This window comes from Oculina patagonica, chromosome 5 (assembly GCF_052425735.1).
Source record: "Oculina patagonica isolate OP01 chromosome 5, crgOcupat, whole genome shotgun sequence".
Lineage (NCBI taxonomy): Eukaryota > Metazoa > Cnidaria > Anthozoa > Scleractinia > Oculinidae > Oculina > Oculina patagonica.
The window spans coordinates 11,735,924-11,745,897 of NC_135762.1; the positions used below are offsets into that span (position 1 = coordinate 11,735,924).

General features: G+C 39.1%; 1 protein-coding gene across 1 annotated transcript in view; it reads left to right on the forward strand.

Moving 5' to 3' along the window:
• The window catches only part of LOC144655544 (uncharacterized), a 125,200-nt gene that overhangs the window by 89,032 nt on the left and 26,194 nt on the right, over window positions 1–9,974 (forward strand). The window lies entirely within an intron of this gene.

The following is a 9,974-nucleotide window of genomic DNA, read 5'->3' on the forward strand; positions in this document are numbered from 1 at the left end:
TTTGAGGGCGTATTTATTTGCAACATACACGTATAGCTGTCGCATTTGTCCGTTGGAATTTTCTAAACTGGCAAATGCGACACCTATACGTTATGTTGCAAATCAATACAAACCAAGAGACGGCTAGAGCCATCCCATTGTATTTCTCCATTTAGCATCATCTGATGACTCAAGTCCAAACAGTTGCCATTATGTGGCCAAATATTAAGCTCATGCATACCACGTGACTCACGCAAACCTCAGACTTGTGTGTTACTCCAGTGACTGCTTCTATAAAGACTTTTATTGAGTGGCGCCCTGCCTTTCTAGCCAAAGAAGTAGTGTAACCACCTGGTTTTAAGCAGCTTTAGTGCTTCTTGTTTAATTCAAAATTATTCTTTCTAAAGGTAACAACACTGTTTTTGTGGCTGGCTTCATAGTTGTTTTGCCCCTGCACTTGGATTAGTTTTCTGGACCAGACTTTGAGGTGAGTGCAAAATTATTTTGTTCAATTTTATCTTGTTTAGTTGGATGCACTAATATACCATGTTCATTGTCTGTCTTTTGCATCCTTCTGATGTCTTAGATCTATTCAGGATAAGTCAAAGTGTAGTAATGATGAAAGTAGTCCAACCCCACAACTCCTGACTTGGTAAATGGTTAAATTTTTTGTGTACCAGTACTTTTATTGTCTTGCTGAGTTGTTTTGTCCACTTTGGGTTCAAGATTGTTTTTGGCTTTCGTTTATTGTGCTGTTCAGGTCAATTCAAATTTAAACAGGCTTTAACAATGGCACTGCTACAACATGACTGGTCTAATCTTAAACAAACTCACGTTCTGAGTTCTTAGTTTGACTCTAACTGGTGTCAAAGGTAGGAAATTGGAACCAAAGTCGCCACCTTGGCGACTAAAATTGAGAAGAAGGATTGAAAGCGGGAGCTTAGTTTGACGACTAAAATTTTTCACTGGCAATCAAACTTGAGGAGTCGGTGGCCAAATGGCCACTAAGGAAAAAAATAAACTTGGAGGGTTGATTTATATATTTTGCAAACTATGAACAGATTGCTAAGCTATTCCAGACCTACTCCTGGAAAATTGGAACCTCAAACTTCATTTAGTTACAGTCCTGCCAAGTAATTTGTACCCCACCCCCCTAAATTACATAATGAATTGATTAATCTAATATTTGAATCCGTTAGTGCATTTTAAAGAATGCGTTCATCTTATTAAGGTAACATCAATGTTCGAACAAAATTTGGTTTCTGATCACAACTGCCTGATTTAAAATAAAGAGAAGGTGAGGAATTGCCTTACCATCTGTGAACATGTACCTCCTGAAAAAGACATGTTCAACTTTGAAGTGGTGTCAGACAATGTTTCGCACGAGCCATCACAAATCCGAACTACCAATCAATAAATTTGATGCTGCCAGAGATTTTGTCAAGTTTATTTTTTCTTATACGGCAAGGGCAGTTTAAAGATTTTCGTGGGACTTAAACTTCAATTGCTAGTCTTCTGTGTCTGTAAACTCGATGAAACTGGACAGTTTGCAGATCTTTGCGGAAATTTAATTTCTATGAAGGCAATATCTTTATCATGTCTTATTCTGACGGTTAAGCAAAGCGCAAAGCACTTTTGATAACTTAACAGCAGAGCGGTTCCCGAAAGGCAGATCCGCAGACATAGGGGCGTTTGAGCTCTAAAGAGGCTGGTAGAGCCCAAGACTATTGTGGGGGAGGTCGAGGGTTCTAGCTCCAGACTGGACCAACACTCAGGGTCTTACAATAACTGAGAAGAACATGGTGTCTTTGCAATGACATCAGCAAATGGTTAGACATTCTAGTCTTCTCGGAAAAGGGCGATAACTGTAGGCACCGTCTCCCGCATCTGCACTGTTATGGTCAGCAGAAGACGTTAAAGAACCCACGCACTTATCGCAAAGATTAGGGTATGGAGTTCCCAGTATTGTGGTCTGGCCTTGTTCTGATATAACATTGGGGGCATCTGAAAATATTTACTCATATAAATACTGTTATTATTATTAATAAGAGGAATGCATTCTTGAAATAAACTAATGGTTTCAAATTTTACATAATCAACTCATTAATGTATTATAGCGGGGTATGCTTCACTTGGCATGAGTTTGAGACTAACATGTGATTATACATGAGTCTTTGAACCCAAGATTTTGAAAAAGTTAACATACATGTATTGCCCTTCTGAATGCTAAGCAAAACGTATCATCGGTTTTTTAGAATTGTAAATAAAAACCGTGCATGAAAGGAGAATAGTCAAACTATTTTGCCTTAAAGATAGTGATTGATTGATCTGCTGACTTGAGAAGGAGTAACTAACTACAACCTACAACTACAAAACAATTTTATAGTTATTTTAATCAGTTTAGATGGATGACCATCAGTTTATTAGCATTGTTTATTATTAAGTGCTGAACATAAAGTTTCAATCTTTCTAAAGGTCAGGTAGTCTTGAAAATCTGTTAAAATATTTGAGTGAATCCTGAAGTGATGTCAAATTATGCTCAAGCGCAACTCATGTGAGTGAGATGAAAACTTTAATGCTTCTTTGGCATTCTCGTTCCCAGAGCCTCCGTTTCTTTTGGTCACGTGGTCGGCGAAACGAAGGGCTCTGGTAACACTGACTACCGGATGTCGTAAAATCCACGACATCCGGTAGCGCATGCCCTCTGCATAAATGTTCGTCTGCGCCTGCTCAGTAAAAGAAAGGGGAAGGCTGGGGCTGACTGAGACGAGAAGAAAGCGAATTTTGAAAGCTGGTTTTGGCAATTCAAGTCGTTGATATTTTAACTTACACAATTCGATTCGTTTGGAACTCATTGAATTGCATGGCTGATAGATGTGTTGATGTTGTTGTGTCGACTCTACACGCAATATTATCTGACGGCAGATAGAAAAGTTAGAATCCAGAGGAATTGGAGTTATAGTGTACATGGAGTCGTGGATATCATCAGCTGATAACATTCCGACGGTTGATGATACTGTGAAATTTATTTATGGCCATGCGGAGGTATTGTAGAAAATTCAGAACCAAAAAAGCCGCTGATCGACGACGTATCATTCTATTGAGCAGCGGTAAGAAATATCACATTGAATTTCAAAGTCTTCATGTATTCATGAACTCCTTTTAGTGTGTATATCTTGTATAAGCTAAGTTGATGGTGCAAATGTTTGCAATATTTTTAATGCAATAAAAAGTACAACCGAGTTACACCTTGCAAGAGATGTACTTGTCATTCGTTCATAAACGAAGGTCTGCTTCGTGAATACGTTATTCCAACAAACCAGTGTTATTCGGTCTTTTTCCGGTAACATTTTCAAACTTTCCGCTGCATCTTCAATTGTTTCGATGACCGGAAGTATAACCAAAATTGCGTAGAAGCGTTTCGTTTTTTTTACCTAATTACGCATGCAGTTTTTATCAGCCAATCAAAAAAATCATATTTTTTACCGTTACCAGGGCCACTACGTCATGTCATTTAAAAAAAATACGCGTGGCCCTGGGGAAGAGGATGGCTTCTTTGGCAGAGTTTCCAATATTCTGTTCCTCAAGAAGCCATACCGTACTCCACTGGGTTTTTCAATCTCAGTTTGACCTCCAAAGTTATTTTTTGTCTGTGTAGCTTTTGTCTCCTGCCTTAATATCTTGCAAATAAACTACCGTATTTACTCGAATAAGCGCCGCGGCGCTTATTAAATTTTTGGCGCCTCAAGTGCGGCGCTTATTTGAGGGCGGCGCTTATTTAAAATTTGAACGCCACAAAGAGTATAATCTTTTACAGTAATCAAAAAATAGCGTCTTTTGATCGTCAGTATTCGTCTCTTGCAAGAGTGGCACTAGCTGTCCTGGCAAAGTTCGCGGCCTTTACAACATTTTCAGAACTACGTATTGTAAGAATGTTGGATGGAAAACTAATGGGCGAACGGTAAAATAATCACTTTTAACTGCAAAACATCGCTTTTGATGGAAAAAATGTCCAAGTTTGTTTAAGAGTTGCTCTGTAGTGCTGTTTTTAGTTGAAAAAAATTCCTCAAATACGCGCTGCATCGGGACTGCGGCGCTTATTTGGGGGCGGCGCTTATTAACTTTTTTGTCCCAAATGCGGCGCTTATTTGAGGGCGGCGCTTATTCGGGGGCGGCGCTTATTCGAGTAAATACGGTATGTTGTGTTATTCTTGACTGCATCTGAATGCAAGTGATTATGGTACAAAATAAAAACTGAACAAATCGAGAATTCTGCTCGAAATAAAACTTTTCATAGCTCTGCTATGCTCTTGGAGCAGCAATAAACCTGTACACAGTTTAAACATCTTGTTAATATTTATCCGAGTCAGATATAAAAATGTTCATTACCAGGGTAATATTATGGTGCTTTAAATGTTATTTGGAAATACAGTAGAACCCCGGTAACTCGAACTCTGAAGGGAAACGAAAAACAGTTCGAGTTAGCGGGGTTTCGAGTTATCGGGGTCGATTGAATATTTAATCTGCCAAGTTAATAATTGATAGTTTACTGATTTTTCAGTACTTCAGTATACAGTACAGTGCAAATTAAACTTATCTCTTCAGAAACTCTAACACGATCATAAATTCTTATGATAAGAGTGGAAAAAGGCTGCTGAATACGTGATCTGTTCGTTGCTCTAATCAATGGGCAACCGTGGCGAGTTGCAAGAACCGGAATTCGAGTTATCGGGATAAATTTGACTCAAATTTTGATCAAGGGAAACGAAATTTAGTTCGAGTTAGCGGGGTTTTCGAGTTATCCGAGTTCGAGTTAACCGAGTAAAAATGACTGAAAAGTGAGTTCAAATCCAAGGGAAATGGAAGTTAGTTCGAGTTAGCGGGGTTGTTCGAGTTATCCGAGTTCGAGTTACCGGGGTTCTACTGTACTTAGTTATTTATCATCGTCGTCGTCATCATTGTCTTCATCGTTATTATTATTGTTATTATTATTATTGCAGAGGCAAAAGCCCTGCGGGGGCATTTATTGTAGCTTGTGCGTATAAAGAGAATGTACTTACAGTCAAAATATACGGTATGTATACCAGAAAAATTCTCGATTTGCTCGAAAAAGGCCGCGAGGAATGTAGGGTAATGATGACGTTTTGCCGCAAAGCTTCTCTGGGTAGTGATGACGTATAAGTAGAAGATTCCCGAAGGAGTTATTGGTATCATGACGTCACAATAACAGGGGGTAGCGATAAATGAAAATCCCTATCTTGGGTTAGAACAGTATTAAAAAGACTGACGCGTGTTTTGGCATCTGTCACACGTTGATTACTCCGATTTTTGGCTTACGCGTGTTTACAGATTTTTTCGAGCGGTTTCTCTGCTTTGGTTGTGTTAAGTGATATTTGAAGCAGTTGTTAGTAATACGTCGAAAGATTTCGAGCAATCGGTTTCGTGTTCTTGGCTACGTCTGTTCCAAGAGCTGGTTTGAGCGTTAAGGTGGTTTGCTTTCGGGGGGTTTCCTGTATTGTATACATCTTACAACCAGTAATAAATAAAAGCGTGAACTTTGTCATGTAATTCATTTTGCTGACAAACTGTCAGATTATTTGATCCAAAAAGTGGTTTGAATAAGGATCAAAAATTGTTTTCTCGAATCTTTGAATGTGCCATATTTTGTTACTCGTGGAATTTTTAGGCTTTTTGGCCTGGAAATTATTGTAAGTTAATTGTGAATGTTATAAGCCTGGAAATAATCTTGCGTGTTGTCACCACGAATAATGTGTTGTGTATTATTTCCGCTAGATGTTATTTCCGCGCGCTGGGTAATATATTCGACTTGAACTTGTGATTATTTTTAGGACGCAATGGTGTCACACAACAAGAAATTCCGCAGCAAACAGAATGTCTTGACGTACATGGCACAGTAAAAAAGAAGCCTAATTTTAAGGGCGACAAAAAGACTCCACTAATCCTAGATTGTATTGCTGTAAAACAAGTTATCAAAAGGCGGGGGCAGCTTTATAGTGAAAACTGATACTAGTTTTAAAAACAATTTGTAAGTGTTCCAGGACCCCTCACCTCCCGCCCCTCACTTCCCGAGTGCCCTCCATGTGTACATCTACAAGTTTTCACTATTATCTTAGGACACAGCAGTAACTCAAACTCTCAACTTAACAGATGTGTATATCTACACAAAAGTGAAAACAATAAACTAAATTGAAAAACCTGAAAACATTTCTTTTCACATTTTAAAACGCAGGCTGGAACAGCAAAGTTTACTGGGCTGCCAACAAGATGCCTCGTAGGGGTTTTAAGTGCAACACGCCTGCGAATTAACATGGAAACGTCCTTGGACATGAACTGACAGTGATTTCGCATGTGTGCAAGCATTGTGGCCAGTTATTTAGCGACTTATCAGCTTGCAAACAACATGAACGAACACACACTGAAATGAAACTGCTTACATGCAAGCATTGTGACAAGTGCTTTGAACACTCATCACACTGCAAGGAACACGAACTTACACATACAGGAGTGAAGTCGTATGTGTGCAAGCATTGTAATAAATGCTTTGATGATTCATCATCCTGCAAGACACATGAAAGATTGCATACAGAAGGGAAGCCGTATACATGCAAGCATTGTGACAAGTGCTTTAGCCGATCATCTGATTGCAAGAAACATGAACGAACACATACAGGAGTAAAGCCGTATGCCTGCAACCATTGTGATAAGTACTTCAATAGTTCATCAAATTGCAAGCGTCATGAATTAACACATACAGGAGTGAAGCCGTATGCATGCAAGCATTGTGATAAGTGCTTTAGCCAATTGTCATCTTGCAAGGTACATGAACGAACTCATACAGGAGAAAAGCCTTATACATGCAAGTATTGTAATAAGTGCTATAGAAAATCATCAAATTGCAAGACACATGAACGAACACATACAGGAATGAAGCCATATGCATGCAGTCATTGTAACAAGTGCTTCAGTAGTTCATCAAACTGCAAGGTACATGAACGAACACATACAGGAGAGAAGCCGTACGCATGCAAGTATTGCAGTAAGTGCTTTAGCGATTCATCAAGTTGCAAGCGTCATAAACGAACACATACAGGAGATAAAACCTATGCATGCAAGTATTGTAATAAGTGCTTTAGCACCTCATCAAGTTGCAAGCGTCATGAACGAACTCGTACAGGAGTGAAGACGGAGACATGCAAGTATTGTTATAAGTGCTTTAGCAGGTTGTCAAACTGCAAGAAGCACGAAGAAAGGCATGCGAAAGACAGTTCTTTGAAACGCAAGCAGAGTGATACTTAGGTCAACGCATAAAGGCCTTCACAGTGCCAACTGGCCAAACTACCTTGACTCGAAACTTTCGAACATAATCGCGATCTTCGGTCTAGCAAAGGCCTTCAGGAGGGTGCTAATGGGGGTATTTTTCTCTTTTTTGTTCCAATTGTCAGTTAACTACTAATTTTAGTAATCTATTAACTTTCCTATTCTTACAGCAAACATTATTACGTCATAACCTGAATTTTCTTTACTTCAGCAAGTCAGTGATAACAAATAGAAAGACAGGCATACACGACTCTCACGCACGTGTATTAGCCATTTTCATAATTTCGATCTCACGAGTATATCTTTGAAAGAACTAGTACCCCTTTTGTATAATATAAGGGAAGGTTCTTTGAATATCTTCTTGTGCAATGGTTGTTGTTCTATAAAATGCCACTTTTTATGAGTATTTGCTTCAAGTTCGGACTGTGTTTGGTACTGGTGGTTGGTATTGCGTTACAAATGGCAAGATTTAAGTTTTGATTGGAGGGCCTACTTCCTGATTTCAAAATTAACTTCCGCGAGAGTTCTTTAGACAAGGCTTTATGGGTAACCTCTCTCGATAAAATGTGATAGGAAGTGCTTGTTTTATTCCAATTAACCCCGTTCCCAGGGCCTTTCTCTTGGTCGTATTTTCTAAGCAGTCTCAGGCGTCCCCATTGATAAAATCTTTACTAACTTCTGGTAGGTGACACGAGGAGTAATGAGTGTACTAAAATGTTTCAGTGGGCTTGTAATGGGTGCGTATGTCAAACACCTATTAGTACTTGCTCCTCGTATAAATCGATGAGAGCCAGAAGCGAGAGAAAAAAAAATTCAAAGGACTTTGAGAAAGTCTAGCCATTATAGTGTCCATGGCAGTTCCATGTGTAGGCAACAACTTCAGGTCAAATGCACCGAGTCCAGTCGTTTGACTGATTTCCATGAAATCGATCAAATGTTTACAAGCTATGTCCAATGAATTGTGCTTTGCCATGTCAAGCAGTACGCGAACTCTGTTTTCGTTTGAATGTCGATCCTTCGTCATCATCTCGATAAATACTTAGAATAACTTTGACCACGTCCCTCTTGATGCTATTACGGAGATCAGCATGTGCCTGGTACGACCCTGGTACCTTCCGCATAATTACAATATCAGTTAATATGTCACCTGGTCACGCAGCGGGCCAGGTAAATGACACAAAATAGCTTTGGTGTTAGGTAAAAACTTGATGTTTTTATTAACAGCAACGATCGTATTCAGTATAATTAATAGAATGTCACTTAACTGTTAACGTTTCATTTATCAGTAAACTACTAATTTTTTGGCTAAATATCAGTTAACTACTATTTTTTGGCCAATTGTCAGTTAACTGTTAACCCCATTAGCACCCTCTCATAACTTCATCTTCATTTTTCCCAGGTATATTTATTATTACGAACCAATTTAATGACCAGCTCCCAGCAAGCTTGTAAGCTCAATTGGTTAGAGCGCTGCACCGGTACCACAGGGGTCAGGGTTCGAGTCCCCACAAGCCTGATTTTTTTCAGGATTTCTTTTCGCAACCGCTTTAGGAGCAGTGTCACAACATTTTAAGCAATTTTTCTGATTACGTATGAAATAAATTGAAGGACACCTCAAAAAATAGTTTTCTAACAAAGGATTTAAAATAACCAAAGGCAGTTTTGACTGTGGGAGATTAAGAGAGAGATTAGGAACAACAAACTTGAAAAAACTTCCCAGTTTTTTCAAGATGCATTCTCCACGATGTTGCCCTCTTCTCTTCATTTAATAATTAAACTAGTGGTAGCCACAGGTTAGAAAGTGCGGGCCTCGATGCAGTTAAGAGAAGGTACTGGGAGGGAAGTCCAGTGTCGATAAATCACTGGACAAAAGAAAATTATTCCGAGTAAGGTCGAGTAACGCGTCACGCTTAAGTCACGAATGTTTTTATCGTTTCCTATTGCCGCCAACCAATCAGAGTTGTTTTTTTGATTGACAGTTTTGCGAAGTGTAGTCGAGCACGCGGTGTGAATTCAGATGTGATTTTCTTCCGTCGGCAAACTCGCTTTGTTGTCAGTGTTATAAGGAATTTCTCGAGAATAACCGTTGTTGGAATCATTCGCTTTGCCGTAGTTTATCTGTGATACAATCACAGCAGATCTTCTCAAAAGCAACACCTATAAAACAACGTCTGCAAAACGTAATGTCCGCAAGACAGAAGCCTCGTTCTAATGTGACAAACTGTTGATTTTTCGCATTCTTATCGCTCTTGGAGACAAGATTTTTCTCTTCCGGTGTCGTGACTGACACATTTTTTGCATTCCGATCGTTCTTAGTGGAAGAACAAAATTTTCAACTTCCGGTTTGCAGATAGCCTTTATAAACGTGGCGCGCACGCGTAATACGCAATCCGCTGGTCACTGTCAAGATTAGGGTTGCGGGCCTCTCTTGGGCCCGCAATAATGAGGTCAAGATTTCTATGAGGCGAAAGCTAGAAATTGACAGCAGATTATCTTATTGTTGTAGTATAATTATTACTTAATTTCCTTCAAATAAGGAATTCCCATAATACATTCTTTACAAAATTTTAAGTTAAAACTTCACATTCTACTGAAATTACAAGTGGACTAAAGAAAAGAATCCCTTACTTTGGTAAAACTCATTTGACCAACTGGGC